This window comes from Narcine bancroftii, chromosome 10 (genome assembly GCF_036971445.1).
Source record: "Narcine bancroftii isolate sNarBan1 chromosome 10, sNarBan1.hap1, whole genome shotgun sequence".
Classification (NCBI taxonomy): domain Eukaryota; kingdom Metazoa; phylum Chordata; class Chondrichthyes; order Torpediniformes; family Narcinidae; genus Narcine; species Narcine bancroftii.
The window spans coordinates 21,516,259-21,543,938 of NC_091478.1; the positions used below are offsets into that span (position 1 = coordinate 21,516,259).

The 27,680-nt window shown below is 39.7% G+C and overlaps 1 long non-coding RNA gene across 1 annotated transcript; it reads right to left on the bottom strand.

Annotated features, from left to right (window-relative positions):
• Positions 1-27,680, bottom strand: LOC138744265 (uncharacterized). The gene is made up of 3 exons (XR_011345415.1): positions 27,589-27,680; positions 12,710-12,879; positions 1-161 (listed from the first exon to the last, which is right to left on the bottom strand). It is a non-coding gene; the product is annotated as an uncharacterized lncRNA (long non-coding RNA).

Below are 27,680 nucleotides of genomic sequence, written 5' to 3' on the forward strand. Positions count from 1 at the left end.
AAATCTCAGATATTCCTAGAGGATTTAATGCCACAGCCTGATATTTAGAGTATGATATGTACAATTTTCGTTTCCACTCTCAATAGATTTTCATGACATCAAAGAAGCCACATTCAAAATAGAAAATATATGTTTGATCCCATCCTCCACGTAAACAGCCCCTGTTGGAATAGAACTGAATAGTTAGCGTTCTTGTTGATTCAAACAGATTTGAACATTCCCATCCAAAACTTTGGATAATTGAATATTTTGTTAATAATGCATAACATGCTACAAAACATATTGAAGTACCTTCAAAATGATTATTTCAGTTCAAATATAAAACTAAAACATCACATTTTAGAAATAACAGTGTGACTCAGCCCTCCTATCCCGTTCTGCTGTTCAAAGGTGGGAGACTTCTGCTTCATGCCCATGTTAGTAATGTTGAGTAATTGAGGGAAGAAATTATTTTTTGTTCAGGGAACTGTACACCTTTTGACTTCCCTACCTTTGAATAGTCAAGGCTGGGGACAATTGAATGCTGGACGCTGACAGAAAGAGGTTCTGTGTCAGTAGAGTATCAAAGCAGTATTCAGAAAAATCAGCCATCATTCCAAATGAATAAGGGATCAAGCTCAAGGGGCTTATTGCTCTTATGTCAATGCTATTAGCAACTAAGAGGCTAAATTTGATGCACCACCTTGCTGATCTGCAGCCTTATTGTTTTTAAGATTGTGGTATGTCTTGCACAAGAATGGCCATTCCAAGAATTCTCTAATTAAAACTGTGGAAGAAGATCAGGAGAATCCCATTGTAATTCCAAAGAGCCAAATAGGTTTCAGGTGCTAACCTACCCCTGTATAATATCATGCAAGATCATGCAAACTTCTACAAGAATCTTTGAATGTCTTCCTAAATCACCAGGAGTGAAACATGAACGTCTGCAGATGCTGTAATTGTAGTCAAAATACAGAAATGCTGGAGGAACTCAGCCAGTCTTGCAGCGTCCATAGCCCTTCAAAGTGTGAGTGAAAAAAGTCAAGCATCCTAATTAAAAGCTGAGGAAAGAAGGGGGTGGGAGAAGAATGGGAAGGAGAAGAGTACAGACCAACAGACAAAAGGTGTTAATGGAATATGACAGGAGGAAAGGTGAGAAATGATTTTGGTTCTGTGAAAGGAAACAGAGGGAAAAGGGAAGAGAGAGAGAAAGAAACAGAGCTAGAGGAAAAAAGACATGGAGAGAAAGATAGAGGGAGGGTCATTTTTAATAGAAACCAGAAAAATCGATGTTAATGTCACCTGGTGGAGGATGTCCAGAAAGACGAGGCACTGTTCATCCAATTTGCAAGTGGTCACAGAGTGGCAGTGCATAAGACCATGGACAGACATGTTATCAATGGAATGGGGCAGGAAATTTAAATGGGTATCTCTGGGAGATCCCTGCTCTTATGGCAGACAGAAGACGAGGTGCAGAACAAAGTGAACTCCCAGTCTGCATTCAGTCTCTCCGATGTAAAGGAAACCATAATGAGAGCACCGGATCACCAGGAAAATCCTTTACTTTGCTTCTCCATATGACCATCTATTAAATCTTTCTCATTTAAAATCACTGCTTCATTTATTTTGCCTCTGAGATTTGCATGGAGATAACCTGGTCAAATGCTTTGATCTAGATGGCTCATTCAAATGGGTAACAATCATATCTAGCTTGACTAATTCACATGGAAAATACTAGAAGTGTCCAGGTCAACAGCACAGATACAGGCCCTTCATCTCTATGCTGAATGTACTGGTCATCCACACAAATCCTATTTGCCTTAATTAGGCTTTTATCCTTGGCATGGACATCAAACTGATATGTAGGGCTGAATCTTACCAGTACAGAGCAATAGGTCCAAAGGCAACAATGATATGCAGTAATTTAGATACAGATAAAGAAACACAAAGGTCCCAGATGCAGGCATTTTGAGCAAACAATGAGAAACAGGAGGGGCTCAGCAGATCAGGCAGCATCCATGTTTCAGCCAATGTTTTGGGTTGGGACTTTATCAAGTACGGGGTGACATCAAATAGAAGGGGTAGGAGGAGATTTGAACATCTGAATTAGCTCCATTACTGAGCATGCAGGAAAGGATCAGAAACACCAGTATTTTCTTTTTTTTTTAAATTTTTTTTATTTTTCACACTATGAACCATGCTGACCAAAATACACACAAACATTTCCCTCTTGAATATACACAGTGTCATTTTCTCCCCATTTTCCCCCCTCCCTTCCCTCCCTCCTTCACCCCCCTCCCCACTCACTCAATGTTCAACATATTTGATACATTAAACCCATGAAACAATGTCATCACACAATGAAAATAAACAAGAAATTTGTGTCATCTACTTTTACATACTGGGTCAGTTCATTTCGTCGTCTTCTCCTTCTGTCATTTTAGGTGGTGGAGGTCCGCGGTAGGACTTCTCTGTTGTGTTCCATGTACAGTTCCCAAGTTTGTTCAAATACTGTGATGTTATTTCTTAAATTATATGTTATTTTTCCAATGGAATACATTTATTCATTTCTATGTACCATTGCTGTATTCTCAGGCTATCTTCTAATTTCCAGGTTGACATAATACATTTTTTTGCTATAGCTAAGGCTATCATAATAAACCTTTTTTGTGCTCCATCCAAATCGAGTCCAAGTTCTTTACTTCTTATATTACTTAGAAGAAAGATCTCTGGATTTTTTGGTATGTTGCTTTTTTTAATTTTATTTAATACCTGGTTTAGACCTTCCCAAAACTTTTCCACATTCTCACATGCCCAAATTGCATGTACTGTTTTTCCCGTTTCCTTCTTACTGCAAAAACATCTGTCTGATACTGTTGGGTTCCATTTATTTAACTTTTGGGGCATGGTGTATTGCCTGTGTAACCAATTATATTGTATCATGCGTAACCTCGTGTTTATTGTATTTCTCATAGTTCCAGAGCATAGCTTTTCCCATGTTTCATTCTTTATCTTTATGTTTAGATCTTGTTACCATTTTTGTTTGGGTTTACAGCTTGTTTCCTCGTTCTCTTTCTCTTGCAGTTTGATGTACATGTTTGTTATAAATCTTTTAATTATCATTGTGTCTGTAATCACATACTCAAAATTGCTTCCTTCTGGTAACCTCAGCCTGCTTCCCAATTTGTTTTTCAAGTAGGTTTTCAGTTGGTGGTATGCAAACATTGTACCGTGAGTTATACCATATGTGTCCTTCATTTGTTCAAAAGATAAAAATTTATTTCCCAAAAAATCAATTTTCTATTCTTTTGATCCCTTTTCTCTCCCATTCTCTAAAGGAAAGGCTATCTATTGTGAAAGAGATTAGTTGATTTTGCGTCAATATTAGTTTTGGTAGTTGATCATTTGTTTTATTCCTTTCTATGTGAATCTTCTTCCAAATGTTGAGCAGATTGTGCAGTACTGGTGAATTCCTATGTTGCACCAGCTTTTCATCCCACTTATATAGTATATGTTCGGGTGCCTTCTCCCCTATTTTATCTAGCTCTAATCTGGTCCAATCTGGTTTTTCCCTTGTTTGATAAAAATCTGATAGGTATCTTAATTGTGCTGCTCTATAATAATTCTTAAAGTTTGGTAGCTGTGAGCCCCCTTGTTTGTATCATTTTGTTAATTTATCTAGCGCTATCCTCACTTTCCCCCCTTTCCATAAGAATTTCCTTATTATTTTCTTTAGCTCCTTGAAGAATTTCTCTGTTAGGTGAATTGGTAATGATTGAAATAGGTATTGTATCCTTGGGAAGATATTCATTTTAATACAATTTACCCTTCCTATCAGTGTTAATGGTAAGTCTTTCCAATGTTCTAAGTCGTCTTGTAATTTCTTCATTAATGGCTGATAATTTAGTTTGTATAGATGGCCTAGATTGTTATCTAGTTGTATACCTAGGAATCGAATTGCTTGTGTTTGCCATCTAAATGGTGATTCTTTCTTAAACTTTGAGAAATCCGCATTATTCATTGGCATTGCTTCACTTTTATTTGCGTTGATCTTGTAACCCGATACTTCTCCATATTCCTTCAATTTCTTATATAATACTTTTACTGATATTTCTAATTCTGTTGAGTATACTATGATGTCATCTGCAAATAGACTGATTTTATATTCCTTCTCTTTTATTTTTATCCCTCTTATTTTATTTTCTGTTCTTATCAGTTCTGCCAGTGAGGGAGAGAGTGGACATCCCTGCCTAGTTGATCTGCTTAATTTAAATTGATTTGATATATATCCATTTACTGTCACCTTCGCCAATTGTCCCTTATATAATGCTTTAATCCAATTAATATATTTCTCTGGTAGGTTGAACCTCTGCAGTACTTTGAATAAATAATTCCATTCTACTCTGTCAAAGGCTTTCTCTGCGTCTAAGGCAACCACCAGTGTTGGCGTCTTGTTTCCTTGTACTGCATGGATTAAGTTAATGAACTTTCAGATATTATCCATTATTCATCTTTTCTTAATAAATCCAGTTTGATCTAGTTTTACTATTTTTGGTACACAGTCGGCCAATCAGTTTGCTAATAGTTTAGCTATTATCTTTCTTGGGAAGGAGATGGTCCTCCATTCTAGAGACGTGACCTACCCAGCGCAGTTGGATCTTCAGCAGCGTGGATTCGATGCTGTTGGCCTCTGCCATCTTGAGTACTTCGATGTTGGAGATGAAGTCACTCCAATGAATGTTGAGGATGGAGCAGAGACAACGCTGGTGGAAGCGTTCCAGGAGCCATAGGTGATGCCGGTAGAGGACCCATGATTCAGAGCCGAACAGGAGTGTGGGTATGACAACGGTTCTGCATACGCTAATCTTTGTGAGGTTTTTCAGTTGGTTGTTTTTCCAGACTCTTTTGTGTAGTCTTCTAAAGGCGCTATTTGCCTTGGCGAGTCTGTTGTCTATCTAGAAGACCGCAGAGCCCACCTCACTAACAAAAGACAAAGGAGGAAAAACCCAAAACCCAACCCCAACCCACCAATTTTCCCTTGCAACCGCTGCAACCGTGTCTGCCTGTCCCGCATCGGACTTGTCAGCCACAAACGAGCCTGCAGCTGACGTGGACATTTACCCCATCCATAAATCTTCATCTGCGAAGCCAAGCCAAAGAAGAAAAGAAGAAGCTATTATCTTATAATCTGTGTTAAGTAGAGATATTGGTCTATACGATGCTAGTGTTAGTGGATCTTTCCCCGTCTTTGGTATTACTGTAATTATAGCTGTTTTGCATGAATCTGGCATATTTCGTGTTTCTTCAATCTGGTTCATTACTTCCAGGAGAAGAGGAATCAATAAGTCTTTAAATGTTTTATAGAATTCTACTTGGAGTCCATCCTCTCCCGGCGTTTTATTGTTCAGTAGTTTTTTTAATATATCCTGTATTTCCTCTATTTCAAATGGTTTTATTAATTTATTTTGCTCCTCTTCTTGCAATTTTGGTAGTTCAATTTTAGCTAGAAACTCATCTATTTTGTCTTCTTTCCCTTCGTTCTCAGTTCGATATAGTTGCACGTAGAATTCCTTGAAGTTTTCATTGATCTCCATTGGATTATATGCAATTTGTTTGTCCTTTTTCCTTGATGCCAATACCGTTCTTTTAGTTTGTTCTGTCGTAAGCTGCCAAGCTAGTATTTTGTGCGTTTTTTCTCCTAGCTCATATTTCTGTTTTGTCTTCATTATGTTATTCTCCACCTTGTATATTTGTAGTGCTTCATATTTTATTTTTTTGTCTGCCAATTCTCTTCTTTTTGTTGTATCTTCCCTTATTGCTAATTATTTTTCTGTACTTGCTATTTTCCTTTCCAGCTGTTCTATTTCCCGATTGTAGTCCTTCTTCATCTTAGTTACATAACTTATTATCTGCCTCTGATGAACGCTTTCATTGCATCCCATAGTACAAACTTATCTTTCACTGATTCCGTATTTATTTCAAAGTACATTTAATTTGTTGCTCAATGAATTCTCTAAAATCCTGTCTTTTAAGTAGCATGGAGTTTAATCTCCATCTATACGTTCTCGGTGGGATGTCCTCCAGCTCTATTGCTAAAAACAGGGATGAGTGATCCGATAACAATCTAGCTTTATATTCTGTTTTCCAAACTCTCCCTTGGATGTGGGCTGTTTACAGGAACACGTCTATCCTTGAGTATGTTTTATGTCTACCCGAATAATATGAGTATTCCTTCTCCTTTGGGTCTTGTCTCCTCCATATATCCAAAAGTTGCATTTCCTGCATCGATTTAACCATAAATTTGGTTACTTTGTTCTTTCTGCTAGTCTTTTTTTCCAGTTTTATCTATCTTTGAGACCAAATTAAGGTTAAAGTCCCCTCCTATCAGTATATTCCCCTGCGTATCTGCAATCTTCAAAAAGATATCTTGCATAAATTTTTGATCCTCTTCATTAGGTGCATATACATTGAGCAAATCCAAAATTCTGAATATAACTGACACTTTATCATTACGTACCTCCCTGCTGGGTCTATTATTTCCTCCTCTATTTTGATTGGTACATTTTTATTGATTAATATGGCTACTCCTCTGGCTTTTGAATTATATGATGCTGCCGTTACGTGCCCTACCCAGTCTTTCCTCAATTTCTTGTGTTCCACTTCAGTCAGATGTGTTTCTTGCACAAATGCTATATCAATTTTTTCTTTCTTCAGTAAATTTAACAGCATCTTCCTTTTGATTTGGTTATGCATTCTGTTAATATTTATAGTCATATAGTTCAACATGGCCATTTCATACTTTGTTTACCTTTCATTTCCGCTTCCTCATCACCACCTTCCCTTCTTATCCATTTCTGTTTTCTTTTTTGAACACACTGTAAGACAACACTTCTAAAACATAAAATATTTCCACTATTCCCACATCTAAAATTCCCTTAACCCCAAATGTCCCCGTCCCCCCCTCTCTTGAGTTGCCCCTTATCTCCCCTCTCCATTTGGATTGTGAACCCACTCGTAAGCGTCAACTGATTTCACAGTGACTGTTATTCTCCCCCACCCAGCCCCCTCCAGAAAAGACTGTTGTCTTCACATATAACAAAGCTCACCCTCTTAATTCCCCCTTTTACTTCCTTTCTTCTCCCTCTTAGTTCTTACTTATACATTATTTTTCTTCTTTATATGAAGTTTGTCATCATTCTTGTTCTTGTTACATCTCTTCATCTCTCTGTCTGTTTTGCAGGCGCTCTGCAAATTCTCGTGCTTTCTCCGGATCCGAGAACAGTCTGCTTTGTTGCCCCGGGATAACTATTTTAAGCACCGCTGGATATCTTAACATAAATTTATAGCCTTTCTTCCATAGGATCGATTTTGCTGCATTAAACTCTTTCCTCTTCTTCAGGAGCTCAAAACTTATGTCTGGGTAAAAAAAAATTTTTTTTGACCTTTGTATTCCAGTGGCTTTTTGTCTTCTCTCATTTTTTTCATTGCCTTCTCCAATATATTTTCTCTTGTCGTTTATCTCAGGAGTTTTACTAGAATGGATCTTGGTTTTTGTTGTGGCTGTGGTTTAGGGGCTAATGTTCTGTGTGCCCTTTCTATTTCCATTCATTCCTGTAATTCTGTCACTCCTAGGACCCTGGGGATCCATTCTTTTATAAATTCTTTCATATCTTTGCCTTCTTCATCTTCCTTAAGGCCCACTATCTTTATATTGTTTCTCCTATTATAGTTTTCCATTATATCCATCTTCTGAGCTAACAACTCCTGTGTTTCTTTAACTTTTTTATCAGATTCTTCCAGTTTCCTTTTTAAGTCATCCACTTCCATTTCTACGGCTGTTTCTCATTCTTCCACCTGTCATGACCATCTCTAATCTACTCACTTTTTCTTCTGTACCTTTTATTCTTCTTTTTATTTCACTAAATTCTCGTGTCAGCCATTCTTTTAATGCTTCCAAGTATTCTTGAAAAAATTTTTTATCCATGTACTGTCCCTTCCCTTCATCTTCCATTTCTCTGTGCAGAGCTTGATGTTCTCCCTCCTCTTCCCCTGAGTCCACTCCAGGATCTGTGTCCCTCTACCTCTCTTCCTTGTATCTGTGTCTCTTCTGACTTTCTTGTTGGGCTGTTTATCTCAGTTTGCTGGGGTTTTTTTTAATTAATGGCGTCTTGATGTTGGTCCTCTTCCTCTGGGCTGGTCATCTGCTGAGTCTCTGATTTCCTTTTTTCATTCTCCTCCTTGTTCCCATTATTTTCTGTATCTTCCTGCTGGGAGCCCTGCTGTTGGGTCTCACTCAGCTGTTCAAGCTGTTCAAGCCCCTTCGGAGCTTCCACTGACCTCGGGGAGTGGGCTCCTCTCTCCATGGCGGGTCCCTGCTTCTTCGTACAGATAAGGCCTTCACCTTTCTCTTCCGACATCTTTCCTTCTTCTTTTCTTCCCGTTGTTTTTGGCTTTTCTTTCTTTGGTGCCATTTCCTCCACACCTTTATTTTTTATTTGTTGTGGTTTGTGTGTCTGTGGCTTTGCTTTTTCTTAACTTGTTTCCTTCTTTTCTGGAGAGGGGTGGTATTCCCCTACCGGCCACTACTCCATCACATGACTCCCCCAAACACCAGTATTTTCAATGAGGATCCATAGGAACGGACATTGGTTTCTCACTGTAATTTTTTTAATTGTTCTCTTCCTCATTAGGAGATTTTTAGAGAATGTTAGAGATTTTAGACCCATCAGGAAACATCAGACCTTTGATAGATGCCAGATTTTTGCTCGATGCTGTCAGGGTCATTACCTGATGCCTCACTACCTGATGCTCACTCACTTTCCTCCCACCATCAAAAACACACAAGGTTTGTAAGTTAATTGGTCATACAGGTTGATTTGGATGGCACAGGCTCATGAGCTGGATCTGTTACCATGCTGTGTCTCTAAATTAAATGTTAAAAAGTTAATGCAGAAGCGCATGTGAGGCAGCATAAATCCATCAAAATGTGAAGCTGATTGAAGGATAAATATTGGCCATATCATCAAAGAGAGCTCTGATAATCTTTTCATTGCACCATGGGATCTTTAGGGATTATTCAGGAGTTATGGTTTATGGAATCATCTGAATGTGTTAAGCACTAATACAATTTCCCAGTGGCCAACCAGTTCAATTCCATGCCTCACTCCATGCCGACATGTCTGTCCATGACCTTATGTTCTGTCAAATCAAGGCCACCCGTAAAGTGGAGGAGCAACACCACCTAATATTCCATCTGGGCATAATCTATCATTAACTTCAACTTCTCCAGTTTCCATGAGGTCACTCCCCTGTCTCCCCCATCCCTCTGTCTCCTTTTCTCCAGCTCTCCACCCCTTCCCTCTCTATTCAGAGAGCTGTCTCCTCCCCATCACCTCAGCTTTTCTTTCTTCTGCTCTCCCACGCATATCCACCTATGACCACTTGCCTGTAACCCTGCGCTCCTCCCCTGCCCCTTCACCTACAATTTTATTCAGGCACCTGTCTGCTTTTTGCTCATACCTTGACTAAGGGTTCAGGCCTGAAATGTTGGTTGTGTGTCAAGAATGCTGCCTGACTTGTTGAGTTTTTCCAGTGTTTTTGTGGAAACTACAATCAATGCAACTGCAGATTATCTTGTTTAACAATATTAATACAATGAGAACTAGTCTTCATAAAAACCTGTTTGAATGCATATTAAAAGCAGCAATCAGTTTTGAAATAAAAGAACATCTTTATAACAAACAACCATGTCCAGAGAGCCACAGGATGCTGGCTGGCAGCAGAGTGCCACTTTATGTAAGACAGCAGGGCAATGTTAATTTGCTTGCATCAGGCCACAAGTGATGTTGCACCATTGTAACTGAGATCAAAGAAATTTCCAGAATTAATAATGTCACTTAGGACATCAAACATAGTCAGAGTCGTATTTGCTCTGCCCATTAGTAATTGGGATAGTTTTCTCCCCACAGTCAGCCATCAAGACACTTGGGTGTCTGCATTCTGTGCCTTTCGAAGCTTTTACTGAAACCATATAAATTATTTTGTTCCAACAAAGGTGTTCGAACATTCAGATATGTCTTATTAGTTACAATATGCTTTCATTGCATCTATGTGATTCAAAGGAACCATTTGTCAGACTAAAATATTGAAGTAACTGATGTCATTGTAGCTATTGAATCCGTATTCAATCATCTGCTGCTCTCTTTGATATCAAAAGTATGAAAAAAATGATGCTCTTTGAGTTTGGAGATTCTACAAAGCAGATCTCTACACAGAATGCTTCTTGTTGAGTACAGTGAAGACCATAAGGCATAGGAGAAAATTTAGGCAATTCAACCCATCGAGTGCTCGCCATTCAAATCATGGCTGGTGTACTTTTCCAATCAACCCTATTCTCCTGCCTTCTCCCCATAACCTTAGACAACCATACTAATTGAGAACACATCAACCTCTGCTTTAAATATATCTTTAAAAAAAAACCTTTTGCATCTTTACCTGCTTCAGTCTTCATAACAGCATCTATGACCCCTGCCTGAAAGAGTAATTGGGCCTTGGTTCATCATCTCCTCTGTTTTACTTCAGAATAATAGTTTGACGCAGACCAGAAGGGCTAAAGGGCCTGTTTTCTGTGCTGTAATTTTCTATGGTTCTATGGGCTAAAGCAGTGATTCTCAACCTTTTTTTCCTCTCACGTACCACCTTAAGTAATCCCTATGCCATAGGAGCTCTGTACTTAGTAAGGGATTACTTAAGGTGGCATGTGAGTGGAAAGAAAAAAGTTTGAGAACCACTGGCCTAGAGTGTCTACCTCAATCTTGTAGTCATCTCTGGTGTGTGACCACTTAATCATGACTGGTCTTCCAGCTGCGCATTGCAACATGCCCCCACCACCAGAAATCTCAAGTCCACTTGTTCCAGCTACATCTGTCTTCTTTCAAGTGTTAGTCACATTCCACACCCCAGCTCCCCAATTTTCCAGAGCAGGATGGACACTTATGTGTTTCAACCTACAAATTGAGACCTTAAAATTAAGGGTTGGCTCAGCAGCTCTTGACAAAGTGGTCTCCTTTTATTTAAAACATTTCAAATTCACTTTTGCAAACACCAACAACCACAAGCATACTGATTATATAACTTCTCCCAGTTGTCTTGTCAGAATCCGAATCAGAATTTATTGTTGTGAACTTGAAAGGCCCTTGCAAATTTGTCATACAGGATTTACCTTTCACAAAGCCATTGAAGCTTCCCTTCACACCTGGGCAGGATTATAAACCCATCTTTTTCCCAACATTAGGCATGAAACTCACAGGGCTGTAGTTTCCCAGTTTTTGACTCCCTTTTGTCTCTCCCTACATTCAAAGGCTCCCAATCCACTGGTATCCTCCCAGAGCTCTGATTTTGAATAACCAATGACTCTATCAATGCTGCCACAACTTTGACTGACCCTGCTTCAATTTTGTTCATGTTATATCTTTTATATCCATCTGAGAGAGCAGATGGGGCTTTGATCTGACATCCCACCCAAAATTCAACCTCATTTACAGAATAATAATTCCCCCATCCAACCCCATTCATACTCTGGATTAAATGAGTTCTTATCAAATTTGAACCAATATTGTTCTTGCTACATTAAATAAGACATAAGCCTAATGTAACTTACAAGACATATGAAAATGTCATCGCATAAGTGAATGTGACAAGCTGCCTCAATATCCATCACAATTTTTAATTAGAAGTATTGTGATGGTGAACCGTGACACTGTTTCTTTGGAATTACCAATTTAGATCCCCATGTATACTGCAAGCTATTGCAGCAAAATGCATGTTTTATTTCTGAATATTTGCTTTCTCTGTCACCTGTCCCTTATTTGTACTGTTAGCTATGATTTTGCACCTGTAAGTCAAATTGATTTAGTTCCCATTGTGTAGTATTTTTAGACCAGTATACTTTTAAAGTCATCCATACTGCTCTTTTACAATTCACATTAAGATCCAGAAAATGCTTCAGAAAGAATGAGATGAAATAACAAAGGCAGGAATTTTGACCAATAACTTAAGGTAAAAATAGGTTACAATGATAAAAAGCCAAATTGTAACAGTGTATTTCAATCTATGAAGCACAAGAACGTAGGATTGAGATACATCCTCAGGAGCTGGTTTTTACAGCCTGAAAATTCCCATACCTCTGAAAATTCACCCTTTGGGAATAAATGTAGAATGAGATCCAGTGTTCGGCCATAATCACACATTTTGTGCAGCTTTTGCTTGCTGAGGTTCTTTTGTTAGCGACCCATGCTATAATTATGCAGGCCTTTGGTGAAACATCGAGAGTATTGTGTGCAGTTTTGCCTTCGGCACCTCAGAAATGATAAACTTGACAGAGTGGGAGGGCTTCAAAATTCACCCAACTGACACCTGAGATGGCAGGACAGTCAAAGATGGAGAGGTTAACTGTGGACATGTTCACCTAGGTCTACAATAATAAAGTAATTGTCATTGAGTCTTACAGCGCATAAACATTCAATGGACCATGTCCCTGCCAACTGTTACATGCATTTATACTAATGCCATAAGGTCTGTGGCCATCAACATAGGGTGGCACGGTTGGCATGGTGGTTAGTTCAATGCTATTATAGCGTCAGCGACCTAGATTTGAATGTGGCACTATCTGTAAATTTGTACAAGGGCTGGTTACCATGTTGTATCTCTAAATTTAAAAAAATTAAAATACCTGAACAATTCAGGTTCTTGTCCCAATCCTTCAAAAATGTTCTGAGAGTCTCTGTCTCAGCCTCGGATGGAGTGCTCCAGATTTCAACACCTTCTGGATGAAAACATTCCCTCTCAGATCCTCTTTCCTTTCAACCAAATATCTGTAGCCTTCAGTTTTAGATACCTCTGCTGGAAAAGAATGAGAGAAGATTTCATTGAAATGTTAAAAAGCCCTCACAACTCTCTCCTGCTCCCCCAACTCAAGATTCATTGCCAAGAAGGCCCAACGACACCATTACTTCCTGCAGAGGTTGAGGAAAGTTCAGCTTCCACCCTCCACCCTCACTACATTCTACAGGGGTTGCATTGAGACCATCCTATGTAACTGCATCACCACCTGGTTCGAGGACTGGACCATCTCAGAACACAAGTCCCTACAACGGATAGTAAGGACTGTCATGATGGACATTTATGACAGTCATTGTTTGTGAAAAGTTATAAAAATTTTGAAGGACTCCACACACCCCTCCCATATCTATTCTCCCTCCTGCCATCCGGGAAGAGGTACCAAAGCATTCGGGCCCTCACGACCACATTGCAAAACAGCTCTCTTCCCCAAGCCGTGAGATTTCTGAACTCTGGGGGTACACAGGGCTAGCAAAGGGCTACCAACATAGATATATATTTTTTAGAAAAATTCAGTTCCATTTCCACCTAAGAAGGATGGTCAACTAATTTATCAAATTTTAATAAAAGAAGCAAATATCTATTCTGATGTTTATCCATTATGTGATAAATGTAAAATTTTTGAAGCTTCATTGATACATATGTTCTGGTCTTGCCCTGGTTTTGAAAATGTTTGGAAAAATTACTTTCAAACTTTATCAACCATTTTTAAAGTCAAGTTAGAACCATGACCCTTAATTGCTCTATTTGTTTTTTCTCAATAAAAGGAAATACCACTGACTTCATCTCAGAAGCAAATCTTAGCTTCCACCTCATTGATAGTTGGATGGGCAATTCTGATGAAATGGAAAGAAAGTATTTCACCTTCTCATACTCAATGTTTACAGGAGATTGTGTTCTTCCTAAGTTTAGAAAAAAATCAGACCTAATGTTAAAGATATAAAGGTGAACTTTTATAAGACATGGAGCCCATTCATGGAATATTATCACAATTTAAAGAATCAATGTGGTTTGGATGCACCTGAGCAGTGTTGTCTGGTCTCTGAGTGTCTCCCGTCATTTCCTATGTTTATTACATATGCAAGTTTGCCCTGTTTAGAAGAAAGGGTTTGTTTTTTTTTCTTTTTTAATATTTTGATAAAATGGCTTTGATTGGGAAGGGTGTGCACAATTTTTACCATGTATGTCAAGCTTTTATTTGAAATGTACAAATTATTATTTTCTTTGAATGTATTTTTTAATTAATCTCAATAACGATACTTTAAAAAGAAGGTGCACATGCCTGAAGTCAAACACAACTAGGTCCAAGAATAGTGTTTTTAAATATCTATCAGGCTCTTAAGCCTCCACATAACTACCCATACCATCACAACTTTGATCATCTGTCTATAGTACTGACTCCGCATATTTTTTGAACATCGACTAATGGTGAATATTTATAACTATCAATTTTTTTTCCCTGTCTTTTAATATTATTTCTATTTTTACCTGTTTTGTGTGTTTTATGTGCTCAGGCAGCTCCAGCAAGCAAGATGCTTATTGCATCTGTACATTGTTTAAATTTATTGTCATATACAGAAGTACAAACTAATATCCATTTCAGAGAAAGAAGGTCTCCTCCGCAAACTTATCAAGCTATTTGCTAGAATTTTACAGATTTCCCAGAGGACATAACATCACGAGCCACAGAGTTTAACTGTTTGAGACAATGCAGACTGCATTCATAAATCTAAGTTAGCACCCACGAGTTTATTAAATTGTTATGGAGGAGGTTGCACAAACTTTGATAGCATGAATATTGTTTTCTAGGAGTATGTTGGAGCTAAAGTCACAGATGAATGAGCTTCTGAAAAGGATTTCAGGATGAGAATAGTTATTGCTACCAACTAATTAAAATCTTCTCGAGCAACAGTATTACACTTGCTACATGTTGCTGTCATTTTTATGATGTTTTATGGCATGTTTTATTGAAGAGTGAGGATTTTGATCTGCTCTCCATTAGGATACCACCATTTGTCTCATGCTCCAAGCCTCTGATCAATGAGTCTGTCAAGCAGCAAATTGTTTCCGAAGTTGGAACCCAAGAAACAATGTTGAAGACTATAGAATGGAGGAGGCAACAGTAGTTTAAAGCTCTTTACCAACAACACAATCCAGACTGCTATTTAGGGCAAAAGACAGAAATAGATTCTTGATATTGGGGGAAAAACATATCAAGAACTCCCACTGATTAAGATATCCAAACAATGGTCAGGCCAGGAGAGGGTAGTTGTTCTCACTGGGAACCAAAACCCCTCTCTGTAACTGGATTCTGGACTTCCTAATGGAAAGACCACAGTCTGTCCAGGTCAGTAGCAGAATGTCAAGCACCATCATGCTGAGTACGGGCGCACCTCACAATTGTGTGCTCAGCCCGCTCCTGTTCATTACACTGACCCACCACTGCGTCGCCAGATCCAGTTCCAACAGAGTCTTTAAGTTTGCAGATGACTCAGCAGTAGTTGGTCTCATCAGCAACAATGATGAGTCGCATTACAGAGAAGCTCAGGGAAGAGCTAGAGCCACCAAGCTGAGAAACAGCTTCTACCCACGGGCAGTAATATATAAATATATATACACACACACATACACATTCCATATAAATTGCTTATAAATGCTGTATGTGTGCTCTGTATGTGTCTTTGCATCGAGGACTAGAGAACGTTGTTTCATCCTATTGTACGTTCCAATTCTTTGATCATAATAAACTTGACCTTGTAGCAGTCCATCACCCTGGTGATGCTCTCTTCACGTTGTTACTTTCAGCCTCCTCAAAATTTGAGAACGTCTTTCCTTCAATAGCTGTCAAGCTCCTGAACTTCCCCATGTCACCCAAATGATAATACTATTTCAAGGCCACTAAAATCTGTCTGTTCTATTGACAGAATCGAGGTTCGAGGGCCAGAAAAGCCTGTAACTGTGCTGTACATCTGAATTTTGGGCAGCACAGTTAGTGTAACAGTTAGCACAATGCTATGACAGTGGCAGCAACCAGGATTCGAATCTGGCACTGTCTGTAATAGTTTGTACATTCTTCCCAAGTCTACATGCGTTTCCTCCAGGTGTTATGGTTTCCTCCCACCCTTCAAAACATTCAGGAGTTGTAAATTGTGGGTTATTTAGGGCATTTGGGCAGCGCAGGCTCGTGAGCCACAAAGAACTGTTACCATGTAGTATTTCTAAACTTTTAAAACTTTAGTACACTTTTTGCATTGTTATCAACTGTGTACATTTATTTTTTTATTGTCTCTTCCTTTTATATTTTTTCCTTGCAATGTCTTAATTATACTTAATTTATATTAGTTTTATGCACTTGGCAGCTACAGCAAATAAGACTGTCAGTGCATCTCTACATTGATACACATATACCTATGACAATAAACTCTCATCCTCATCTTTGGACCATCCTGGCCTAATATCATGTCGTTTCTTGGTTGCCATATACTTTGATACACATAGCCCTATTCATGGAACTTAGGAAGAATTTTTTTTTCTTCTCTCCATCACTATTTGGAGTGTAAATCATGGATCAATACTGAGCTCAAGGCTTTGAGTCAGAAGGTTATACTTCATATCTCATTCGAGAACCTTGAGAACAAAATCTCACTCCAGTATACTGCTGAGAATGCACAATGCGGTCAGAGGTATTAAATTGAGTTCCCGTTAAAATCCCATGACACTATTTTGAAGAACAGGAGAGAAACTGCCCAATTTTCATCCGTCAGCTATTATCATTCAAACCAGTTATCTGACCATTATAAGGGTGATGCCTGTATATGGAGCCTACTGTGAGTTAGTGTGTCTCTGGCACTTATAATAACAGTAGCTACACTTCAAAAGCAGTTCAGCGGGTGCACTGCATGATGGGGCATCCTGTGATTATGAAAGCAGCTGTAAATAAATTCAGTACTTTCTTTTTTTAACTATGCTTCAATTTTTGCAAAGAGGCTGAAGGGAGACGACGGAAGTTTCTCACATTTTGAGAGCCACTGATGAGGTAGACACCACATTTATGGTGAAGGAGGAGGGGGGCGGGAGGAGATAGTTTATAGAAGATGTACGGGGCAAGAAATTTTTACACATCAAGTGGTGGGTGCCCGGATTGGAAACGGACATGGTCACATGGACACTGCACAGTCATGTGGACACTGGCATGGTCACATCTAAACTGTGCTAACTGCATGGGTGCCAGCAGTTAACCTAAGAGCCATATTGAGCCAAAGAATTGTGAGGCAGCAACTCCATCAACTATATCACTGTTACCTCCAAGATGTTATGGCTAAGGAATTTTTTGGTAATCATGCCCACTGGCTTAAGAATATGGAGATACAGTATTTGCCTTGTCAAGTCCAGGATCCAAGTATGAATGGGCTCTGACAGCATTGACCCCATATCTGCAATGTAAATCCTAAATAAATTATCTCGTATTTAAACAGTCTAGACACCTCACCTCAAGTGAAAGGATTAAGCTCCATAATCAAAACTTGTTTCCTTTTTACCTTCATGGCTCAAGAACATTGCTCCAAGTTCCCACTAAATGTATTGGCACAGAGAAGGCCATCACAGATCTGAGAATCTCACTCCACTTCAAGAAGTGCAAGCCCGTTGGGTGATTGTTGTCCCTCACAATGTAAGAAAAATGTGAATATTTCTCACATATTAGGATGTTGCTCGGACTTCAGGAACTGAGTTACAGGGAAAAGTTATACAGATTAGGACTTTATTCCCTGGAGCATAGAGGAATGAGGGGAGATTTGAAAGAGGTATTTAAAATTGTGAAGGTATAGACCAGTGATTCTCAACCTTCAAACCTTAGTTTGAAAGCAGTGTTTTAATCATACCTAATTGATTTATTATGTGCACGATTTCATAACTCCAAAGGAAATGGGCCAATGACAATTTTTCTCAAGTAAAATATTTCAGTAACAATTGGATTTAAAGCAGTGATTCTCAACCTTCCCTTCTCATTCACGTACCACCTTAAGCAATCACAGAGCACCTATGGCATAGGGATTACTTAAAGTGGTATGTGAGTGGAAAGAAAAAGGTTGAGAACCACTGGTACAGACAGAGTAAATGCAGATAGGCTTTTTCCATTGAGGTTAGGTGAGATACAAACCAGAGGACACATGTTAAGAGTGAAAGGAGTAAAGTTTAGGGGGAACATGAGATGGAACTTCTACACACAGAGAGTGGTGGGAATGTGGTATGAGCTGCCAGCTGGAGTGGTGAATGTGGACCTCAATTTTAGAATTGGAGTGCCATGGACTGGGTGCTGGCCAATGGGACTAGACAGAATAATAGTTCAGCACAGATTAGAAGGGTTGAAGGGACAGTTCCAGTGCTCTATGGTTTTCTGGATCTATTACAAATTGTGTGATTGGCGAACTAGTAGCGAGGTATGTCAATTCTAAACTTTCATATTTTTTACCTATTTATTTTCCATTAATTTTTTTTTTGCCAGTTGCTTGAGGCTGCCGGCTGCTTGGGTTCTGGATAACAGGGATTTTACTGTATGTGCTTGAACACAAATGAAGTGTGGAATTCTTTTTAAGTCCAATGTTGCAATTGTTAAATTTTATCTCTTGCATCCAATTTGTCCTGTGCTAAGAATCAGTCTTGTTTTTATGGTAAGTTGATATTTACAAAATAACCCACATCAACATTAATTCAAATTGAACTCTATGTGGAGTTGTAAATTACAAGCTGGAGTTCTCTTGTATGTGCCAATGAACCTTTGACAAAGAATTGCCACGAGTAGTTACTTATGGTGCACACTGCTCAAATTCATTTTCTTAACTGCTTTCTCCCGTGCACATGGTATGATAGAGGTTGTATTACTGGGATAATAATCATCTGGCCTGAATGAATGGATTGAAAGCAAGAGTTCAAATCACACTATGAGGAATTTACATTTGCTTGATCAAATAAATCTGGAGTAATTAAAAGTCCACATCTGTACAGTTACCATGAAACTAATGGATGGCCTTGAAAGTCCAGCTGCTTCATCGCTGGATGAAAATCTATTGGGTTGGCCTGTTTCATGTCTCCATTCACACTACAGAGAGTTATTCTCTCATCTGGCCATGAAGAGACCTGGCCATGCACTTGGTTGTATCGAATAAAGTGAAACATTTCCACTCTCTTGGCTATGACTGCTTAAGAGGTTGCCTCACACCCTTCCCATGAGCAAGAGGTGGGACAGAGAGCAAGTGTCCCATCCTTTCAGAGTAAACCACCTGCCTTAATCCCACTTGCTCACTACATCACAGCTTGGCAAAGTTGCAGAGTCAATACTCCTAACACCATAAGTCAAAGCAAGTTTATGTTAAACTTGTCCAAGTCATTGGTGAATATATACAGTCGGATGATAATAAACTTGAACTTGAAAGGTACCTGAAGAAGTGTGACTGGCAGAATTACTAACTGGAAGATGGAATTAAGGTGGGTGAGACTTTATCAACAAGCACAGACATGATGGGTGAATGATGGGCACATTTGACTTGAACACCTTCCTGTGTTCATCCAATTTCACCAAATCATCCCATTCACTGTGTTGGCAGTTCACAAAGTAAACCCAATACCAATGAATAGGATACCCAAGGCCCTCCAAAGCACAGCATTTCTCCACTGCACAATGGGTTAAGCAGTTCTATTTTCCCACTTGGAATATCATGTTCAGTTTTAATCACCTCATTGCAAGAAATATGTGGATGCTATCATGATCTATAGTGGTTTACAAGGACATTGCCTGGATTGGAGAGCATGCCTTAGTGAGAATAGGTTGAATGAACTTGGTCTTTTCTCCTTGGAGCAACAGAGGATGAGGAGTGACCCAATAGAAGTGTACAGGATGATGAGCGGAATTAATCTTGTGGTCGGCCAGAGACTTTTTTTCTCCAGGGCTGAAGTGGCTAACATGAGGGGGCACAGATTGAAGGTGCTTGGGAGTAAGTCCAGAGGGGATGTAAGAAAGTGGTGGGTGCATGGAATGGTGGTGGAGGCAGGGTCAATAGAATCTTTTGAGAGACTATTAAATAAGTGCATGGAACTTTAAAAAATGGAGAGTTATGCATTTGGGAAATTCTAGGCAGCCGGTGGAGTAGATTATTGGGTTGGTACAACACTGTGGGATGAAGGGACTGTTCTGTGCTATAGATTTATACATTCTATATTCTATTTTGCAGAACAATTTCTCATATAAAAATGAAGTCTTGCTATCCAGTTTTTCAATGTCAGGTGTGGAGTATCATTTATCTGTTTTTTTATTTTTGCTGGCGTGGAACTTTTTTTTCCTTTCAGAGTAAACCACCTGCCTTAATCCCATTTACTCACTACATCACAGTTTGGCAAAGCTGCAGAGTCAATTCTCCTGACACCATAAGTCAAGGCAAGTAATGTTAACCTTGTCCAGGTCATTGGGGAGGCCAGACTTGTGACATTGTGTTTGGCTCCCTTTCCATCAAAAGGACATTGATGTATTGGATAGGGCATGTTGTGCTCTGGGGCTCTCCATAATGAAAAGCAATTCACTGAACTGAACTTTGTTTTTATTGGAGAAGAGAAGATTGATCAAAGGAAGCATTCTGGGTCATTAAAATGCCACAGCAGACTAGTAGTATCGATGGAAACTGATTTCTTAAAGTGGAACGTGAGCATTGAATGCTGAATTACAACATTCAGAGTTTGAGATTATAAAATGCAGAAGAACTCGGTTTGAATATGGAAAATAATGACAATTGAAGAGCAATCAGAATAATTGAAAGAAGGATGAGATAAATAGATGATGTGGAATGACTATTAAAATTAGAAGGCCTAAAAGTGATACAATGGCTGCATTTTATGATTCTAAAGGCCTTAGTTAATGATTGCAAAGGATTGCATTGTATTTGCATTTAAAACTATCCCCCTTGGTTCTGACTCTTAACCTCCAATATCCTTTTCCCAAACACCTCTTCCTTCCTTCCTTCCTTCTCGCACACCAATGGCAAACTATTTGCTTTAGGCCTTCCTCCAGAAATGCTACTCAGACCCTACAGTTAATAGAACATAACAGCACAGAACAGGCCCTTCAGACCATAATGTTGTGCCAACCTGTGGAAACCTGTGGAAACAGGGTGGAACCTGAGGGGCAACTGGACCAAACTAATAGCCTTGTCCACCACAGTGCTACTCTGACCTCAGGTGAAATCTAATGCTTTTGTTTAGTGAATATAGGGTCACACTGAATCTTTATTGGAGATTCATCAGGATGTTGCCTTCATTGAAGGACTTTAGTTTTGGGAACAGATTTGACCAGATGGGCTCAGTGACAGGGGTAAGAGTTTGAAGGTGCCCAGCATCTCCTAAGGTGAGATTAATTTATTTTTTTCTTTCAAATTCAATGAAGCCATTAACTCCCTCAATTCACACTCCAAGTGTTGTGTGCAGCTCCAGTCGTCACACCATGGGAAAACAAAAGATGATTGTGCTGGAGAGAGTGCAGAAGAGATTCACATGATGTTACCTGATTTGGAGGATTTCAGTTATCAGAGAGTTTGGTTAGGGTGGGCTTATTGACCTTGGAGTGAAGGAGGCTGGGGGGAGGGGGTGGTGACAATTTAAGTATGTAAGATTATAAGAGGCATAGGGTAAATGGACAAAATCTTTTCCCCTTAGTAGTGGGACTGAAAGTGAGATGGGTTTAAAGTGAGAAGAAGGGGATTTAAAGAGGATCTGAAGGATAAGCTTTTTATACAGAGAGTGGTTTCTGTCTGGAATATGGTTCCAAAGGAGGTGATGGGTGATGGAATCAGATGCAATAACAATGTTCCAGAGGCATTTAAGTCGGCAAGGCATAGACAAATGGAATGAGTGTAAATAGATAAAAAGGACAGTGTAAGAACCAAAAGCTTGCTTCTTACACATTGTTTGGACACAGGTGTCGGCAATGTTTCAGGATCTGTAGGTCTCTTCCCATTGGCCACATACATGTTCCAGAGGCATTTAAATCGGCAAGGCATAGACAAATGGAATGAGTGTAAATAGATAAAAAGGACAGTGTAAGAACCAAAAGCTTGCTTCTTACACATTGTTTGGACACAGGTGTCGGCAATGTTTCAGGATCTGTAGGTCTCTTCCCATTGGCCACATACATGAGGGCCAGCAGTGTTTATGGAGTAACCAGGAGCATGATGACACGTGCATGGATGGCTCGGCTGCAGCAATCTCAGCCAGAGCTGGCATGTCTGCCAGAATGCATGCGTCATAGACCATGGTGATGCATCCATGCACGGCTCGGCCACATCAGCAAAAGGTTGGAACCATGGCCAGTGTGCCCTTCATTGAGCATGCTCAGGGGTTTTGCACACGTTGAAAAGGAGGTTCGCTAGCCCGCGTCATCAGTTGGGCAATCCGAGGAGGGCAAGTAGGCATTGATCATTTCTGTCAACTGTTACATTACATGAATGTTACACAGACCTTAGAACGTTACAGGAACGTTACATGAAACATTACCTTATGATTAATTGGTATTTTGCTAGAATGTTACTTTCTTCTACAATAGTTTTTTGGTATTGATATTGAACGTTACTACAGAAGTTAGCCCTTTTGTGTTTATTAATAAAGTCTGTTAAAGAAAATTTATTTGGGCTTCGTTACTGATTCATTCAAGAAACATGTTGCAGACAAACGCCTCACTTAGCCTCCAAGCGACTATTTTATTGATCGAAGTCGCTGCATTTAGTCGACAGAATTTTTATTGGATCGTTTGGACTGCTGTAAAGGGGCATTGAATTGTATTGATAGCAATACAGCTGCCGTCTTAGAAATGTGGAGTTGCTTTGCTGTTTGTAATCCACATCCAGCGGCCTGAGTAGTGGCCAGAAAAAGAGTTTGAAACTTCTAATCTGTTAAAAGAGGATTTTGTTGACACATTGGTAAAGCCATTTCTTGCAAATTAGTGATTTAAATTTCAGATGCTGCAGTGGAGCTTTTCTTGTTGATAACAGTAGTTTGCTTGTATTCTGTGCTGGGAACTCAGCACCAAGGTGGATACAGGCGAAATGGTCACCGCTGCTTTACAAGTCTGCATCTAGTCACAATGTATTGAAACCTGGAAGAAGGCAAATCTTAAGAAAGAACTGCACCAATCATGGCTAGATACAATAGGTGACAAAAGTGCTCTCGTCGCTAGACTGAAGCTGGCAATTAAAGAAGCAGCAGCTACAGTTGATGAGAGTAAAGGCTCCGCAAAAGCGTTGCAGATAACGTCATCTGATTCTAGAGTCAGTGGTATGGAAAAGGTTAACGATGTGTCACAAATGGTTGGCGAAGAGGAGGTACGATTCGAATTTGAAAAGGAGTCACATTTCTGAGCAACAGCTGACATACCAGAAGTAAATCCAGAAGACAGTGTGTCAAATGCTGGAAGCAGGAGAAGCACTTCATCTCAATATATAAAAGTTTGGGCTGAAATGGTGGCTTTTGAAGCAGAGCAAAAAATGGCTTAAGGATAAATATGCCTTAGAAAAGAACTAGAGGAAGAGCAGCTATAGAGAGGAGCTGAAACAGGAGCTGCTAAGGAAGAAAGAAGTAGCTAAGGCGGCAAAAGAAGCAAATGGAACCATGAAAGAAAAAGCTGTAAATGAGTCCAAGTTAAGGACACTAAAGGGCCCAAGTATATTATTAGAGGGCTCAAAGTATATTATATAAAGCATCTAATGTTTTGGAATCATGTTTTAAGGAAGGACAACAGAAAAAGAAAATATTTCATACCAAAGAATACCAGTGTTACAGCTTACAAGACATGTATGGACCCAAACTACCTAAGTTAAGGCATGGTGGTGCCAAATCTCAAACTCCACGAACGACCCCAGTAGACAGAGATTCAAGTTTTTAACGGCGATCCACTTCAGTATCAAGGCTTCATTAAATCTTTTGAACATAATATCAAAAGTAAGAATAAAAACACCAGAGATCATCTTTATTACCTGGAGGACAGTCAAAGGAACTTGTGAGGAGTTGGAATTCACTAAGGCAAAGGCAATATGAAAACATCATTTTGGCAATGAGCATAAAATTGTATGGCTTATATGGATAAGGTTATTTCCTGCTCATCAATAAAATTGGAGCATACAAAGGCTTTACAAGCATACACCCTCTTTTTAAGAGGATGTTATAATGCCATGGAAGATATCAACTGCATGCACAAGCTTAACTTACTTTCTAATATGTTAATCATCACAAGCAAATTGCTTTCTAGATTGAATGATTTGTGGGGAACAAGATTTTGTAAACTTCAGACAAAATACAGAAAGGATGCTACCTTTGAGGATATTGTGGAGCTCATTTAATGGCACATACAGATCACAACTGTACCAGTATCAAGGTCACTCCAACAAGTGAAGACAAAGATGTCCAAGTCACAGCCTAGTCTGAAATTGAAAAGGAGCACCTTTGCCACTACTGTGTCAATTGTAAATAAGGAAAAGGATAAAATAACTAATGAAAAGGAGAATTTGCCTGCTGAGAAGAGCTGTTTTCTCTGTGATGGTGAACATACTTTGGAAATGAGTTCACAATTGGAAATGAAGGAACGTAATGAGAAGATTGTTTTCTTAAAGGAAAACAGAGTATATTTTGGCTGTATGTGTAAAGGGCACATACTTAGTTGTAACATAAGCAATTTGAAGCATCCTGGAATGCTGAATATTCACCAAAGAAACAAAGAAATGGAAAATGAGCAATCAGAAACAAAGGAAGCAGCGGAAAACAGTATCATTGCTTCATTCAGATAAGTGGTCTTACTGCGGCTAGTAAAGATAACTGCAAATTCTCAATAGTGCCTGTCCAAGTTAAGGCTAAGAATGGGAATGCAATGCAACACAGACATGCATTTCTTGACCCAGGTAGCATTGCGTCATTTTGTTCTGTGGAGTTTATGAAAAGGTTTAATCTTGAATTAAAGAAGAAATTCTATTGGAAACCCTGGGACAAAAAAAAGGTCATTAAAACCAATATGGTTTCAGGGTTAGTGGTTGCTGAAATTTAAATACACATCAACAATTTATGTGATCTTCCAGGCATATACACAGAGAAGTTTTGTGGATCAGTGGTCATATTTGAGGAAGGCTTTATACCGGAAAATAGCTCTGAGATAGAGATACTAATTGGCTTAGATGTACCAAAGACTCTGGACCAATAGAAGTAAAACTGAGTGTGGGAAATGGACCTTACATGAATAAAACTATGCTAAGATAGACAGTCAACAGGATTTTGGTTGTGAAACATGTTGACTTATGGGAACAGCAAAAAGATTGCAAATAAGAAATTCACCTGAAGAAAATAAAACAGATCAATGTGAAAATAAATCAAAGGCATCTAAACCAATATTGAAGGAATTATTTTTTATCAACGATGATGAAAATGAAGTATTAGAAGATGCTACAACTACTGCTGGTGATTATTCCTGTGGAATTGAATCTGAAACAGGACTAAAACAAATGACTACAAAACTGGTGCAGCTGCCTTCAGAGAACAAAATGTTGAAAGAGAACAAATCATTATTTAATAACACAAGACAGCTGACTCCAGAAAATAATCGAGAATGTAACTCGAAGGCCCAGCTAATAATGATGCAGAAAGAAAAATAAATTGCATTGCAGCAAGGTAACAAGCAAGATAAAGAACTTCAAATACATAGTTTACTACAGGAGGGTCAAAAGCAGAAGTACCAATGTATCACATGATCCTTTAACTCCAGATCAAGTTAGCAACTTCTCAGAAGATAATGAGAGAATTCTTTGGCTTGGCTTCGCGGACGAAGATTTATGGAGGGATTCGTCCACGTCTGCTGCAGGTTCGTTGGTGACTGACAAGTCCGATACGGGACAGGCAGGCACGGTTGCAGTGGTTGCAAGGGAAAATTGGTGGGTTGGGGTTGGGTGTTGGGTTTTTCCTCCTTTGTCTTTTGTCAGTGAGGTGAGCTCTGTGGTCTTCTTCAAAGGAGGTTGCTGCCCGCCGAACTGTGAGGTGCCAAGATGCATGGTTGGAGGCGATATCAGCCCACTGGTGGTGGTCAATGTGGCAGGCACCAAGAGATTTCTTTAAGCAGTCCTTGTACCTCTTCTTTGGTGCACCTCTGTCTCGGTGGCCAGTGGAGAGCTCGCCATATAACACGATCTTGGGAAGGTGATGGTCCTCCATTCTGGAGACGTGACCCACCCAGCGCAGTTGGGTCTTCAGCAGCATGGATTCGATGCTTGCGGACTCTGCCAGCTCGAGTACTTCGATGTTGGTGATTCATTCACTCCAATGAATGTTGAGGATGAAGCAGAGACAGCGCTGATGGAAGCGTTCTAGGTGATGCCGGTAGAGGACCCATGATTCGGAGCCGAACAGGAGTGTGGGTATGACAATGGCTCTGTACACGCTGATCTTTGTGTGTTTCTTCAGGTGGTTGTTTTTCCAGACTCTTTTGTGTAGTCTTCCAAAGGCGAGTCTGTTGTCTATCTCTTTGTCGATCCTTGAATCAGATGAAATGGTGCAGCCGAGGTAGGTAAACTGGTTGACTGTTTTGAGTTTTGTGTGCCCGATGGAGATGTGGGGGGACTGGTAGTCATGGTGGGGAGCTGGCTGATGGAAGACCTCAGTTTTCTTCAGGCTGACTTCCAGGCCAAACATTTTGGCAGTTTCCGCAAAACAGGACGTCAAGCGCTGAAGAGCTGGCTCTGAATGGGCAAATAAAGCGGCATCGTCTGCAAAGAGTAGTTCACGGACAAGTTGCTCTTGTGTCTTGGTGTGAGCTTGCAGGCGCCTCAGATTGAAGAGACTGCCTTCCGTGCAGTTCCAGATGTAAACAGCGTCTTCATTGTTGAGGTCTTTCATGACCATGAGAGAATTACCTTCCTATCAAAGGAATTGAATAAAGAGAGAGAGAGAGAATCTAATAAAAAGCTTCAAAAATAAACTGTCAGAGAATGAGACTGAATTGGAAGTTGCAAAATTGGATCTGGAATTGCAGGAAAGGCAATAGAAGCCAGAGTGGTTGAAAAACCTGCAGTTCTAGTTAGAGATGTGGAAGAACCCTGAGTGGAACCAGTCTACTTTTACTGGATTCTGCAAATGCTATGGCTGTCGATGAGTTTGAAGAACTAATGTCGTTTGAATCTTAGACCTGATCGAGGAAAAGAAAGAAATAGATGAGCAAATCTGTTGCTGGGAAAGTTCATTAAAATCAAGAGGATCGGACCAATCTTCAAAACCTGGTTCTGAAAGCTCAAATTCTTTCCATGAGCAGCAGAATGCTGAAGAAAATGAAGCCGGGCCAACTGGAGTTCAACTCAAAAGGAAAGCTGTGCCTATCCTGTCTGAGGAAGTCCTGAGGTCTCCTGGTCGTAGGTTGAACTCAAGGATGCCACGGAAGTGGGAGGAACAAACTTGTTGCTGCTGTGGTTTGGGCTTTTGCCTAAGGCACAGACTGGTGAGTGGTGGGAAAGATCACGCTTCAAGGTCACGTGCTGGTAACCCCAGGCCTTATAACAAGTGAAGGAAGAAGGCCTGCCTAAGGTTCGAGTGCTCAGTGGTTAATTGTCATTTATAATCGATTGTACATGGCTGTAGTTATTTTTCGAGACATTACGTCGCAGGATACTATTTAGGGTCCGGGGTAAGTGCCAAAGGCTCGCTTCTTACCCGTGGTTTGGCCGCAGGCGTCGACAGTGATCCGGTGGTCCGTTGGCCACATGCACGACGGCCAACGGAGTCGCCACGTGAGGCCGGCATGC